The sequence below is a fragment of the Aethalodelphis obliquidens genome, unplaced genomic scaffold (assembly GCF_003676395.1).
Source record: "Aethalodelphis obliquidens isolate GAN/ISIS:26980383/991018 unplaced genomic scaffold, ASM367639v1 scaffold2, whole genome shotgun sequence".
In the NCBI taxonomy this organism is placed as follows: Eukaryota; Metazoa; Chordata; class Mammalia; order Artiodactyla; family Delphinidae; genus Aethalodelphis; species Aethalodelphis obliquidens.
The window spans coordinates 40872954-40889240 of record NW_020837946.1 but is presented as its reverse complement, the minus strand read 5'-3'; the positions used below and the strand labels follow the sequence as shown (position 1 = coordinate 40889240).

At 33.8% G+C, this 16287-nt stretch overlaps 1 long non-coding RNA gene across 1 annotated transcript; it reads right to left on the bottom strand.

The window, feature by feature from the left end:
* Window positions 1-1191: 1191 nt before the first annotated feature.
* On the bottom strand, window positions 1192-15111 carry LOC113624777 (uncharacterized). The gene is made up of 3 exons (XR_003434454.1): window positions 15101-15111; window positions 10398-10401; window positions 1192-1332 (listed from the first exon to the last, which is right to left on the bottom strand). It is a non-coding gene; the product is annotated as an uncharacterized LOC113624777 (long non-coding RNA).
* Window positions 15112-16287: the final 1176 nt, after the last annotated feature.

Sequence of the window (16287 nt, the reverse complement as noted above, 5' to 3'; positions counted from 1 at the left end):
AGGGAGGGAGGGAAATAGTAAGGAATGGAGAGTATTTTGTTTTTTTCTTGTTTCAATATTTTTCTAAATAAGTAAGTATGTTTCCAGAAAATTGATTGTAAAAATCACAGAGAATCACCAAAAAAATCAAAAGCCAAGAAAAATAACAAGGGTGTATTTTATCCCATAAGTAATTATCTATAAATAAAGTTAAAATATTATTTACTCTGGAGCACACTTAGTATATTTAGTATAGTTATAAGATTGATATAAGAATTCGATTTGCTTAGGAAACAAACTGACCTGTCTCTACCACTTTCTAACTGTGCAAAATGAGCAATGTATCTATACGCCTCAATTTCCTCTCCTATTAAATAGAGTAATATTTGCCTTATAGGATGGTTAAAAAGATTAAATAAGAAATGAATGCAAAGTACTTTCCAGTGTCTAGCATACCTTATGAAATAAATATGTTTTCGTAATTACAAAAACAATTACTTAGAATTGTCAGGAAAAGGATCTCCACTGGTTAATTTTGAAATATATATGAGTTTGAATAGTACATATTAGCCAACCATTTGGGGGGCATGAATTTAAAATGAAAATGGTGATATTTAATAAGTACTCTTTTTTTTACCAGTTAAAAATGAATGCAGCCAAATAAAATTCATTTTTATAGTGTATATGTGTTCTGGTAGAGTAAGAAATAAAAAGATAAGTTTCACTAGATAAACAAATCTACAAATCTATACTTATAATAATAATAATGTAATATTGAATTATAACCAGTGCATAAATTTTCTATGAGTCCATACTTATATAAATAAATGATTGAATGAACTAGTGAGGTGGGAGGGGAATAGACAAATATCTTGTGCAGAAAGATTCCAAATAATTTATGTAAATACTCCTATCTCAAGGAGTGGATCACAATTTTGTGTATATATATAGGCTGTGCATAGTGACTTCCTACCAGATATTTCAATATGAAAAAGAAGGAAAAGAGTAATTTTACCTGGCAAACACAATCTTATCCAGGTGATCAAGGATAATACCAACACTGATAAGCCATGCTGATAGTATGTATCATTGGTATGATGTGATGAGAATGGCACTTTATCCTCAAGCCCATAACTCCAGTCTAATCATGAGAAAAATATCACACTATCCAAATTAAATGATAGTCTACAAAATAACTGACTGTTACTCCTCAAAACTGTCATGGTCTTCAGAAACTAGGAAAGTCTGAGAGACTGGTATAGTGGAGCCTAAGTAGACATGACAACTAAAAGTAATGTAGTATCCTGGATGGGATCCTGGTACAGAAAAAGGATATTAGGTAAAAGCTAATGACTTTACTTAATAATAACAAGCTAATATCAGTTTATTAGTTCTGACAAACATACCATACTAATGTAAAATGTTAATAATAGGGGAAACTGAATGTGGTGTGTACCCAAAATACCCAAAGATGCACTGTCTTTGCAGCTTTTCTGAAACTCTAAAACTATTCTAAAATAAAGTTTATTTTTAAAAATCTCGGTGGACAAAAGAAGAGTTAAATGGCTATGAACATGAATTATTTTCTTATATTGCACCAAAATGTAATTAACTGTATTTATCAAACACAGCTAGAAGTGTGAAATCATTGTAAAGAAAGGCCTGTCAAATTAAACACTAGATGAAGGAAAGCAAATGTATTCCTGTTTTTCAATTGAGGGAAAATGGAATATTCAATGAGAAAGAAATTGGCAGTCAAGTAAATATATTATCTCAAAGTATAAATAAAGGTTGATCTTTACTGGGAATTTTGGGTCAGTTTGTGAATATCAAGTCAACAGAGAGAAAAAAGAAATTAAAATAGAATATTGGGGCAGGTTAAATTGTAGTATTTCAACATAATTAAGTTTTATAATGATCAACCATGGACCATAAAATAAATATGTTACTAAATATGCTCAAACCGCAGTATACAACTAATTCACTTGTGATAACTGACTGAAGCAGATTTTTTTCTAATTGAATATTAAAATTTTTTTCTAAAGTGTATAGTTTTAAGTTTCACTAACCTCTATAGTTTGGAAAATTATTTTTGTTTTGGGTGAGATATAAAGAAACATTAAAGTACCAGTTTAGTTTAAGCAATAAACATATCTATTACTGAAAAAGTCTCAAAGAGAGAACTTAAAAATCCTTAAAAATCTTAAAAAACCTTAACAATCTGTTATAAGGTGTCTTCTGTTTACTGTAGAGGCATTTTTAGATAAATTTGAGCGAACAAATCAATTCAAAGCATCTTATGTTGTGTAACATTTACTGGAAAGTCCTATTATTTCTCTATATAATAATGATTCCCCTACAATTTAAAATATGTGTAAAGTAACAGTAAAGTTGACATCAACAGCAAAGTGAGATTAATTGATATTGAGTGCAAAATGATTACTGAAGTCTTCAAAGTGCACAGATATGGAAGACTTTACTATTATAATCTTCTGCCTTTCTAATAAGCCACAAATGCACCAGACAGAATAAGCAAAAATCAATTGAATAATTCAAAATGAGTCAAATATTCTAACCACAGTTCTTATGGTTACATTAATGGATTTTTTTAAAAATGGCAAAAACGCAAACTTAAAGCATTAATCCAAAAGGATCTGAGGTCATTTCCAAGTCAATGTGATAAATGATTTCAGGTTCATCAGTATTTAAATTTGCAAATTGGGAGTGTTGTGCTGCAAAACAAGAAATGCTAATGCTGGTCATGTTTCATCTGCAGTTTTCAGTCTTCATTTAGTGCATATCTGTTTTGTTCCTACCCTTTATTAAATAGTTCGGTGACTGCTCATCATCCATAGATTTATTTTTCAACTGTGGTTCAGAGACCTCTGTTGGTTCATGAAACTATTCTCAGAGTTGCAAGAATTATCAAACTTATTTCTATTTTGTCTTTGCATTTGAAGAAATATTACACATACTTCCACACAGACATACTTTATAATTAAGCACTGTCATATGATTCATTTGCCTAAATTCACATTCGTGTTTAAAATTAGGGCTTCCCTCATGGCGCAGTGGTTGAGACTCCGCCTGCTGATGCAAGGGACACGGGTTCATGCCCCGGTCCGGGAAGATCCCACATGCCGCAGAGCGGCTGGGCCTGTGAGCCATGGCCGCTGAGCCTGTGTGTCTGGCAAAAAAATAAAAGAAACAATCATATTGGCATCAAGTAGCATTTTTGTAACTGGCAAGGATGTTAAAAAATGAACATATATGAATTTAAATACATGAATGCCATATATATATATAATGTTATTACATTTAGACTGAATAAAAATTGGTTTGAATTACATATGAATAAGGAAAAATGATAGTACAATTTTGGCATAATAAAAGAATGCAAAAATGTAGGCATTCCAAAAGCAAAATACTTGCATATTGTTGGATATTCATATTTTGCAAACATATGTCATAGACACAGTCTTTCTAATTTTGTAAGAGTTCATTAGTTCAGTAGCAAAGTCTCAATGAAAAATTTTCTAAAAATGTCTTTTTTAGTATATACCCCTTAGGGATTGCCCATTAAAATGATGGCTTAGTTGATAACAGCAATTTTGTCAGTGATAACTATAATGTGACTAATAAGAAACTAAATTGATAGTAATAAATACATACATTTCTACTTTAAATTCAACATCTGTAATTTAGTTTCCATAAATCAGCATCAACTGTTATAATAAATCTATGTAGCTAAATTCTATTTTATTTGAAGCTTTCTTTGCCTTTAATTTATATGTTTTGTTTATAGTTATAGAAGGACTATCAGTGTAAAATTTTTAAATAAAAATTTAGGTGAGTGTATATTTATTTAAAATTGTAATACAGTATTATGGCAACATTAGAAGGCTGTGAAAAATACCATTTCACTCACTCAGTGATTAAAAATGGAATAACCTCAGTCTCTTTTGAGATGTTTGCTTGTTACTGGTAGTATTACCTTCTTTCATGGTTGGTGCAATGATCTTGAAAAGGAAACCAATGAATCCTATTTCCACTCTGCATTCAACAGCTTTTTCCTGGAGTCATCAAGTGCCTCATTTTCCATCTATAATTATTTTTCTTTTAAAAAAGTTTCATTTTTGATTATAATTAAATGATGAAAATAATTGTTATACTTTGTTTCTACTTTGCTGGGGCCCAATAAGTAGGTTCTATTGACAAATGACTTCTTTGTTAGTCATATATGAAAAAAATATATTATTTAGTTTGAAATCTAAGCTTCTGCTTCTGTCCATAATGGAATAACTAGAATCTACCTACACTTTTTCTTCTGCAAGCCACTAGAAAAAATGACAAACTATATGACAAGTGTTTTTAAGCATTTTATAATAGGTAGTACATATACATGGTAAATGAGAGAAGGAAAAGAAGACCCCTGAGGTGACCCCAACTTTCTGTCTAGAGGCAATTTCATTAACTAAGTTGATACATAGAAAACACAGGTGGTCTCATTCAGTTGAGGGAACAGAGATTGGAGCTAAAGGACCTTGATACACCTAGGATTTAAGGGATGAGAGCACTGGAGACAATGGATTCCAGAAAAGATCTCAAAAATTATTCCTGGAGTCCACTTGAGTATTAGGCTGACTACTAAACCAGTCATAAGGTAGAGTTCTATATTTTGGGAAAGAATAACCAAATACCTATAAGTGGAACAAGTTCTAGAGATCCCAGTAAGAAGCGTTCACTAGAAAATTTGAATTCTGACCAATCAGAGGGGAGAATCTAGGACATTTAGTAAGAACTCAAAAATCATATACCTTAATAGAAGGGATAAATCGGTCTTTGAATGAAACCATCATTAAATCTACCCTGTAGAAGCTTAAAAAAGAAATCTTAAAAGGATCAAGCTGGGCTTCCCTGGTGGCGCAGTGGTTGAGAGTCTGCCTGCCGTTGCAGGGGACATGGGTTCGTGCCCCGGTCCGGGAAGATCCCACAGGCCGTGGAGCGGCTAGGCCCGTGAGCCATGGCTGCTGAGCCTGCGCGTCCGGAGCCTGGGCTCCGCAACGTGAGAGGCCGCAACAGTGAGAGGCCCGCGTACAGCAAAAAAAAAGAAAAATGAAATAAAGGATCAAGCTAATCCATACATGCATAATATATACTGCCTGCCAGAACAAAGCCCACTATTCTTTAAAGGACAACAGTGGAATCCATCACACAGCACTGTAAAATATATAACATCCAGCATGCAATAAGTGGCCAACACGGCAGGGTAGAAAGAGCTCACCTTCTCCCACAGGCACATCAAAATTATAACTATTTACAGAGTAACTACTGATGAGAATAACCTGAAAACTAGCAGAAGAGATCTTCAACTAAATATATAAAGAAGGAACACGATTAGAAGGGGTGGAGGGGCAGAGACACAGTATAGTCAAGACTCATACCCCCAGGTAAGTGATCTGCAAATGGGAGGATAATCACAGAGCTTCTCCCCTTATAGCCCAAAGCCCACTGATATTATTCAAACTAGCTAATCCTAAACTGTTCATTTTGCCTCTTTTACCTTTCCCTCAGAAACCCCAATAAAGACTCTAGCCTAAAACTATTACTTGCTCCTGCTTCTGCTTCCTGGCCAAAACCTGGTGTTCTTCCTATGGCCCTGTGTGGGGACACATGCGTCTTGTTTGTAGGAGAAATGTAAATAACATTAAACTTGTCTTTCAATGACACTGACCTCTCTAAGTCACATTTATAAATTAAGACTTGGGCCCAGAACAAAGTAAAATATATAAATAATCTAATGGGAACGTAGTATGCTGAGTGGGGACCCCAACATATATCCATATCCTAATGTCCCGAACCTGCAAATATTACCTTATCTGCCAAGAAAGCATGATTAATTTAAGAATCTTGAGAGGAGAAGCTTACCCTGGATGATGATGATGATGATTATAAATAAAATCACACATATCCTTTAAGAGAGAGACAGAGTGAATTCCAACACACAGAGGAGAAGGAAATGTGAAAAAGATGGAGCAGAGAGAGATTCAGCCACAAGCCAAAAAATGGCCATAAGAAGCTGGAAGAGGCAAAGAATGAATTCTCCCCTAAAGCCCTCATATGGAACATAGCCCTGCCTAAATCTTGATTTCAGACTTTTGGCTCACAAAACTACGAGATAACAAATTTCTATGGTTTTAAGCCACACAATTTGTGGCAATTTGTTATAGCAACCCTAATACCGTTTACGGTACTGAGAAGAATTTCAAAGAGCATGGTAGAAAAAGCCTAGATTGCCTTAAAGTGACTGTAGAAACATGGACATTGAAAGTGATTCTAAAGATAGCTCAAAAGGAAATGCAAAACACATTGGAAAACAGAGGAAAGGTGATCCTTGTTTTATAGTAGCAGAGAACATGGCTGAATTATGTTCTACTAGCTGGAAAGCAGAACTTTAAGTAATGAATTTGGATATTTAACTGAGGAGATTGAGGTCCAAAAAAAGTGTTGAAGGTTTGTGTTTGTTTTGTTTTTTTATTTTTCTTGCTCATGTGAAGTGTGAGAGAACAAGATAAATTGAGAAATAAACTGTTAAGCAAAAAAGGAGTCAGAACTTGATGATTTGGGAAATTCTCAGCCTATCCAGATTGCAAAAGATGCTAAAATTAGGACATTCAATATTAGGAAAGTATGCACTGGAGAGAAGCCCAAGTGTGTAACTGAACAACTTTTGCTAATAATGTTAGGCATGTGACCCATGGTTCAATCCACCTGTCTCAGCAGAAAGTAGCAATAGAGATGCAATTATCCAGGAAAGGTATGTGGAGGAACCTCTTGTGTAATGGTTTGAATCACAGTAACATGCAGGCTACCTACAGGTTTTTGATAATTGTATACTAACAAAAAACACTGGACTGAAAGCAACAGAGGCAGAGCGACATTAAATAAGGTTGTCAAACTCCCTAAATTCATCAGAGAGGAAATAGGCTGATAAAACTACTCAGATGCAAATATGTGCTACCCTTTAAAAAAAAATAAAGAAAAAATTTATTCTGAGAACAGAGGCTTGGGCCGAGAAGGCAAAGCTGTAGAGACCAAGACCTATGTATGACATTACAGGCACAGAGGGCAGAGCTGTGAACCTCAAAGAATTATTATCAGGTCTTGAAATCTAATAGAATTTGCCTTGCTGGATTTTGAACTTGCTTGGGAACAGAAACTCCTTTATTTTTTCCACTTTTCTCCCTTTGGAATGAAAATTATCTCATTATATTATATATATTATATTATATTATATTATCTCATCCCGATCAAACCATAGTACTAGGGAAGCAGTTAACTTGTTTGCTAGTTTCACAGGTGCACATGTATAGAAAAATTTTGAATCAGGATCATTCTAAGACTTTCACACACACCTAATTTAAATGATGAGATTTGAGATTTTTGAGCCAATGATATTTAGATGAGGTTTTAGACTTGAGCAGATGGTACAATGGATAGAGACTTTGAGGTATGTTGGTGTAAAGTGAATACATTTTGAAGTAGACCACACATGAATTTTTGGAGGCCAGAAATCAGACTGCAGTAGACTAAGAAATGCCCTCTCCTGCAAAGATATATTCACTTCCTCTTTCCAGAATTTGTGAGTTTCATCTAATATGGCCAAACAGTGATAGTTTCTTCATATGGGAAAATACGCAATTAAGTTCAAGGAGGAATTTATCCAGGATTATCTGGGTAGGCCCTTAATTCAGTCACGTTTATGCATCCTTATAAGAAGTTTGTTTCACACACATGAGGACCAAGGCAAAGATTGGAATGAAGCATCTATAAGCCAAGAAATTCCAGGAGGTTACCAGAAGCTGAAAGAGGCAAGGAACAGAACACAGAACCTCTGGTGGAAGTGCAGTTCTGCTGACACAATGATTTTAGACTTCTGGCCTTCAGAAATGTGAAAGAATACATTTCTGTGATTTTAATCCAACCAATTTGTGATAATTTGTTATAGCACCCACAGTAAACTAATGCATGCAACTTCTGGAGATGAAAAATAAAGTATATGGAATAAAAATTTTACTAGAAGAGATTAAAAACTATTGGACAGAATAGAATTTAACATTTGTAAACTTGAAAACATAGAAATAGAATCTATTCAATCTAAAGCACCAAGAGGAAAAAAAAATCTGAAAAAAATGAACACATCCAGGGACCTGTGAGACATCTAGAAGTACAACATACTTATAATTGGAGTCTCAGAAAATAAGGAGAGATGATATTTGAAGAAACAAAGTTTTAAAAATTTGATAAATATCGTGAATCCAGAGATCCAGATAGTTCAACAAACAGAAAGCAGATAAAATAAAAATAAAGTAATACCTATGAACCTCATCAAATTCCTGAAAAGTGGTAAAGAATAAATTTTAAAATCAGGCAGATGGGAAAAATATTATATTTGAGGGAACAATAAGAAGACTGACTACAGGCTTTTCATCTAATATGATAAAAATCAAGATGATTGGTATCTTTAAAGTGCTAAAAGAAAACAATAGTCAACCTATAACCAGCCAGAAATTCCTTCAAAAGTGAGGGTAAGATAAAGCCAATTTTAGAAAAACTTAAGCCTAGAGATTTGTCCCCAGCAAGCTTGCACTACAAGAAATTGTAAAAGAAAATTTTCAGATACAACAAAATGATACCACGTTAAACTTGGATCTTCACAAGGAAAGCAAAACACTGGAAATGGTAAATTATAGGTAATTGCAAAAGTTATTTTTCTCATTTTGTGAAAAAAAAATCTTGAAAAGGTAATTGACAAATTAAAGCAAAATTTATTACAATGAATTGAGGGGTTAAAACACAAGCAGAAGGCAACAACAGCACAAAACTTTACAATCCAATTCATGGAAGTGTTTAAAGAAACAGAGAACGCATAGAGATCATTTTGACCCATTTTACAACTTTTGTTTTGGAACACATTTCTGTGAATCAATTTACTTACATTTGCAGAGTGTAAGTGCTTAAATTGCAAACAAATATAACACCTGGAATTTTATTAAATACTGCTATTATTCTGTTTGTGTACATGCTGCAGAGGAAAAAAGTTGCATTTGTTCCTTAATATAATTAGGGAGTCTTTCACGTAAGTTTACAAATGATGATGATAATGGTTAGCAAATGGAATACACAATCCCATCATCTGAGGGTTTTTTTTTTTCCCCTGTATATTCTTAGTATCCAGTGTTTATTACTTAAAATAAATTTCATCTGTTACAAAAAAATTGAACCCTAGCTGGAGAAAAATTAACTATAAGATTTAGCTGAAGTATTTTGCCATTGTTTTATTTTTAAAACCCTATTTACATAATCTAACATGTTTATTCAAAATACATTTATTTGTGATAACCAATATTTTTGCACTGACTGGCATACCTACCTAATTAAAACATGTAGAAACTTCTTCAGTTTTCTCTGTCAGAAAAATAAACAAATTGGATGGGAAACCAGTGAGATGCATTTCACAATGATGTTAAGTTTGTTAACTAAATACATGAGCAAGCAGAACTGCCAATGTTTTATTATATGTTTTTTCCCACAAGTGTAATGGAGAATACTAATTACTCCATATCTGCAAAAATATACTGAAACTTTCTATAGATTACTTTAAATATGGCATAAACATTAGAACTTTTCAGCAATGGCTGAAGATATTCTTTTCTCTCCCTTTTCCTGTGTTTCCCAGGATTGAGAAATTTAGATGTTATTTTAGTGGGTGAAACCTACAAAGGAGTTCAATGCTGAGGTACACACTTTGTTCTCTAACTAAGGAGACAGGAGTGCTAAGTGTGCTGGACTGTTCTCTTTCCTTCCATGCCTTCTGGTAGTGCTGGCAAGTAGCTGGTGAGACTCTATTCTGACTCTTAATGACAGGTGTTCCTGGAAAGGCTTTCTTCGAGTGAGAATGCTAAATATGAGTTAATGAACAGATCAGTTTGAAGCTGTTAAAAACGGACCTCCATGTGCTTTCATTCTATGTCATTTGGGCGTAGACAAACTAGGCAAAAATTCTTCCATGTTGTTAGATGTATACACTTGGCTTCTACACTGGGGCCTAGAAACAAATTCTCCCCATTAATAACTAATTGCTTTCTCTTGTGTAGTTATTTGCTTTATAGGTTCGAGTAATGAATGGGTACTCTACTATTCCTGGATTCATAATACTAATAATTATTCTAGTCTCATTCCCAATTTCAGGAAGTTTGAATAACTAAAGGAATATGCAAATAGACTTTGGTGGGAAACCCCTCCCAAGAAAAAAAATAAGTTATCTTCTCTGTAAGACTTCTGTGGAGTTTAAACCTTTAACAGCATGACTACAGCTAGTGAAAATGTAGCACTGAATTTGTTATGAAGACCAGGACAAGCCTGTTTGGAACTTGAATTTACAAATCACAATGTCCTAAATAAATCAATCTAAATTCACTACAAAATAGAAAGAAAAAGATTATGTGCTATTTGGGCTTTTGGATAGGTACTACCAGGCAGCAGGTAACTGATCTCCATACCTGTTCCTCTTGTCATTCTCTTGACCTCTTCACTTAACTTCAACAAACTCTTAATCTGTTTCCATAATAATTTTTATGCATGTCCCTGAAGCCCTTTCCACTTTTATATGCACACAAATTTCAAGCAATAACAAACAACTTGCTCTGCAATGCAGCTTTTTTATTAATCACTATCATCAATCACTCAAAATACACCCAGGGAATAAAAAGTACATTTCTCACGCACACCCATCTTTAAGGCAGATTCTCTAATCTCTACTTTTAACAAGCCAGTTACCTCTAAATACATCGTACCTAGAAAGTTTGGAATTGTTGATATATGGAGCAGTAACCTTTGAGGACTTCTGTGACTTTGCCACAATATCTTAGGAATAGTACCTGCCTGTGTTCTTAGGTTGAACTGGAGATATTATATCTCTTTGAATTTGAATCACAATTGTGAATGATCAAAGCAAGATCATGGATTATTCTGCAGAGAAGTAACACAGTTCACCACTGAACAAACAAACAAAATAATGGTCTGCATCTGCAATAGTTTATTACCTTGTGGCGAGATAAAATAAGTTTTCTATATCTTCACAGTTCCAAGGATAAATAATAAAATTGACAGAGTATACACTTAGAATATTCTGACTGTAGCAATCCAATTTATCCAGAAGCAGAATAAAAGCACAATAAAAAGGTAAAAGGCTTTATAATTTTATGTGTGAGGAAAATAAAATGTCTTGGGTTTTCTGAAGGAAATCTCTGAAACTCATGGGAATGTAGGATTAATCAAAAGATTGATTGATCTTGAAATCAAACAAAAACTGTGGTAAAAAAGAAACATGAAAAAGAGTAAAGATACACAGATTCAGCCACCAGTAATTGTTTATGTAGAGCTAGAGAAGGAAAGTCTTCAACTTTTTAAGTACAATGTAGTTTCAACACCTCAGGTAATCCTAGTTGAAAAGACTAGGGTAAAGGAATTGCAATCCCAAATCAGCACTGATCAAAATTTAGTGTGGGGCTTCCCTGGTGGCGCAGTGGTTGAGAGTCCTCCTGCCGATGCAGGGGACACGGGTTCGTGCCCCAGTCCGGGAAGATCCCGCATGCCGCGGAGCGGCTGGGCCCGTGAGCCATGGCCGCTGAGCCTGCGCGTCCGGAGCCTGTGCTCTGCAACGGGAGAGGCCACAACAGTGAGAGGCCCACGTACGGCAAAAAAAAAAAAAAAAAAATTAGTGTGCATTTGAATTACCTGGTATCTTGTTAAAGTGTTAATTTTGATTCAGAGCCTGATATTCTATATTTTCAATAAGCTCTCAGAAGATGGGGTGCTGCTGGTTCCCAGATAACCCTCTTAGTAGCAAAACACCAGAGGGTATACAGGAAAATAATCAAAGAATAGAATGTAAACAAATACTACTCAAGGTCTCTAGATGTCAAAAGGGAGAAATATGGTTTTAAGAATGACTATCCAAGTGAGGATGTATTAAACTTTAGGTGAACCCTGAAGCAGAGGCTTTGGATTCATTCAGCAAGATAAGTACCAACTCTGTGAATTTTCTGTTTTAAATATAATGTATTAATAGAAATCTGAGGTACAGTAAGGTCCACAGATCAGAACACTATTGCCATTGAAAGTTTATTATTCACAGTTTCCAAAAAGAGAGGCCACACAGGGAAGCCCTAAGTTGAGTCAGGAGGCAGAGGGAAAGGGGAGAACTGTGGATAAAACCTTTATTGTGGTTTCTACAAGAAGAACAGCAGGTAGAGAGGTTTAGGATTGGCTAATCTAAATAGTTTCAGCAGGCTGTGGGGTTCACAGGGGCTGTCTCTAATTGTCTGGTAGTTGGCCTTGAGGAAATTATGGCAGGAAAATAGGAATATAAGATGTTGTCAGAGAGGAAGCCATGGTTAGTTCTAAATTTGGGAATGATGGGAAAGGCATTTTTTTGTAGGTGATTCCTAAAATATATTGAGGAATAAATAGAATTTTCCCAGGCTCACAGATGACAGATTTTGTCTGATGCAAAGAGATCAATCAGGCAAAAGCAAAACAGTTTGTTTGGGGGCATACTAGAGACCCTTGAAATAATGAGGTGTGGTTAGAGAATTTGTGACCAGAGAGGAATTAATGGACAAAGTTGAACATGATCTTACATGCAGGGGACACGGGTTCGTGCCCCAGTCCGGGAAGATCCCGCATGCCGCGGAGCGGCTGGGCCCGTGAGCCATGGCCGCTGAGCCTGCGCGTCCGGAGCCTGTGCTCTGCAACGGGAGAGGCCACAGCAGTGAGAGGCCCGCGTACCGCCAAAAAAAAAAAAAAAAAAAAAATGATTTATGAAACATGTTTCCTTATACAAAGGGAGACATGACAGAAGCTGGGATGGGGTCAATTGTTCTTTGTACCAAACAAGAACATTTATGAAGGCTACTCTCCAGATTTGAAACATCTCATTACCCTTACTTTAATGGCTTTCCTCCTTCTTATAGATCTTGAGAATTAAGTTATCTATTTTTCTAAAGATATAGGAAAGCATGAGATATAGGAAAGCAGTCTTACTCCATGTCAAAGATGTTATAAGCAATTTGATATAGAATATTTTACTGATAGATTTGAAAGTCAGATTTATGAAAATATTTGGTTGTTTCTACTGCTGTTTCTTAATCATTTCACATAAGATTTAAGTTTTTCTTAAAAATTAAAATGGAATTTACAGATACTTGTAAAGTTTAACTTCACTAAAACTCTATAGTGAGTAAAATTTCAATTTAGTAAGACATCATTAATAATGACATATTTGTCAAATGAATAAAGTCATAAAAGCTAGTAACTTACTATTTTTTGCTCTGTTAATAGTATGATTTTTGACCTAGGCCAAATTTATTTAATTTCACTAAATTTTTCTTTCTTTATCTATAAATTCCTTTAAATATAAATTTACTATTTCCTTGAGGTAGAGAAATAATAATAAAAATGCTTCTTTGGAGAGGATATTGAACAACAATAATTTTCTGTTGATTTCTTCTGCTTCTTGCTCTATGACGGAGGGAAGATTTAAAATGATCTAGCTGTGAGGAAGAACTTGGGTAAGCACTGTGAGCAAGAATATGTTTCATCAATTTCATAGTGATAGATTGAATGTTAAGCTTTTTGGCTCCTATGTGTGAAACCCATAAGAATCAAGAAAGCATTACTTACTTTCTCATGGTAAAATATCTTTAATTGATCAAATCAAATATATATGCCAGAGAAGACTTGACAAGTAAAATATCCCTTTTTTTTTTTTTTTGGTTTGGTTTTTTGTCTATCATGAAGTTGCATTGTTAAATTGATATTCTTATTAGTGGATATTTTAAAATTTATCACAGACAAATTTTCTTCTTTTAATCTTCAAATAATATACATTCTAGTTTCATAATTTGGATAAATTTAAATTATTTCATCCATAAGGATTGATTTGAAAATCATTTAAATACATAAAATTACTTCTTTGGAGGTTTTCTCCCTGTTTTGCTTTATTGTAAAACTATAATAAACTATTTTAATCCCCCACGAAATCCCATTAAGTAGATAACTAAAATTTTGGAGGATATCTTATGTCATATCCAATCCTTTTCTTTTGGTGGAAGTAAAACAACCATGTATTATGACTTAAAATAGAAAGAATATATTAAAACGCCTTTGCTTTTACTAAAAATAATAGGTCATTATGGTTTAGAAAGATGCAAATAATTATGTTACTTGAAATAATTAACAAATAGACTATATTATAGGTTCAGAGTTGTTAAAAAATAAAAAAAATAAACAACACTGGAATATTTACAAAGTTAGTTGAGCTAAATTTTTGATCCTTGTCTTTGACCATTGGATTCTGCTTATAGGAACTTATCATATGGAATAATCCAAAGACTAGGAAAATCCATCATTCCTTTAAGTCAACCAGATTCAATAATATAGAAACACCTAGTTAGAAATATAGAAATGCATCTGGAATAGTTATTAGTAACTTTCATTGTAATGCATGTGTCTATATGGAAAAATATTTAAGCAATAGTATTTTTTTTAGAAAGCAAGATACATATGTATGTGTAACTAATGATTATAAGTATAAAGAAAATATGCATATACATGAGGAAAAATTAGAAAAAAAATTAAGCAAAAAAGAAAGAAAGTGGTCTTTTAGGGAAGGAGGATTCAAGGTGATTTCTCAATATGTTTTCATACTTTTATTGTATGTTTTTTATTGTTTTCATATTTTAGAGTGAGATATTCCAATTGTTTTTCAATTAAAAAACACTTGCATTTTTAAAATAGTTAAGTAGACAATACATTAAAAAATGTACATGGTGAGAATATATTCATTCTTTTATTCTCATATTTATTCTTTTCCCCCAGTAAAAAATAAACTGCATTTTCTTTCCTTGTAAGGTTAGTCACTGAAAATATGAATGGCCAGTCAATACACCCTTCCCCTACAGAAGAACACAAGATTGACTCATTCACCTCAATAGAAACTGCAAACATAGATAAAAAAATAAAAAGATACATCTTGAGCTCCATTACCAGATATGACTGAAGTATGGAAGAAATTGAAGATCTTTTTGATTGAGTTTTGAGCAAAGTACAGTCACAATGTGGGAGAATGCAACGGAAAAGAGAAATCAGCTGCAGAGAACACCCAGTCATTCACACTCCCCATTATTCAACCAACATAAATTCTCGGAACACTGACTGTTTAGTAAGATTGGGAGGTGAAATAAGGGACTAAATCAATATCTATTGAGTTTTAATTGAGTTCCTATTTGACCGAATAACACTCCTGGTTTTCCTAGCAGTCTTAACAATCCAATATGCAGCCTTTGTCAATTTATTTCTTCTTATAATCTTTTATTTAACAGATATTAAATGAACAGCAGCCATGTGAGTCACTGTCCTGGGTAACAGGTATATCATACTGCATAAGTTAGATCTGGTATTGGTTTGTCCACAAAGTGTTTACATTTTAATTAGAGAAGAAAGGCAATGAATCAGTAAGTAAATAAATAAATACAATATGGATGTTGACTTGTATGATGCAGGAAAGAAGTAAGATGAAAAAAGAGAAACTGAAGTGGAGTGATCAGTCAAGACTCTGAGAAGACAGTATTGGAGAGAAGACTTGAAACATTCTCCTACAATTATAGATAAATCTTAATCGAGTTAAACCACCTGCACTTATGCAAGCATTTAAAACCACACATGTATTAGAAATACAAATAATGTGTATTTTATTTACAGATTACCTATAATAATGTCCAGGTCAGATGTCACATTCCAACTTTTTCTGGCTGAGATTTTCTCACTCCTTATACCTGTTTAGTTACGTTTCCAAAGTCTTCCCATGCTTCAGGATTTGACTCAAAAGCCACCTCCTGCGTAAATCTCCCTCTCTTCCATTGCTTTAGCAGAATTATTCAATTCTGATTCTGAACATATGTAATTCTTTACATTTTTCCTTAAAATTATTAAATTAATAATATCAATGGTAATAAGATTTATCGCTTTGTGAATGCCTACTGTGACCTTGGAAAATGTATTTGATTTCTCTAAGTCTTAATTTTCTCATTTGTAAAAGGGCACAATAATATTACGTACCTCAAAAGTTGTTTGCACAAATTGTGATACTGTAGTTGAAGCACTAAGCATGGTGTCGAAAAATAAGAATAATAAGCACTAAATGCTTCTTGTTAGCTGTCATTATTATGCAATGGTATGTATTAC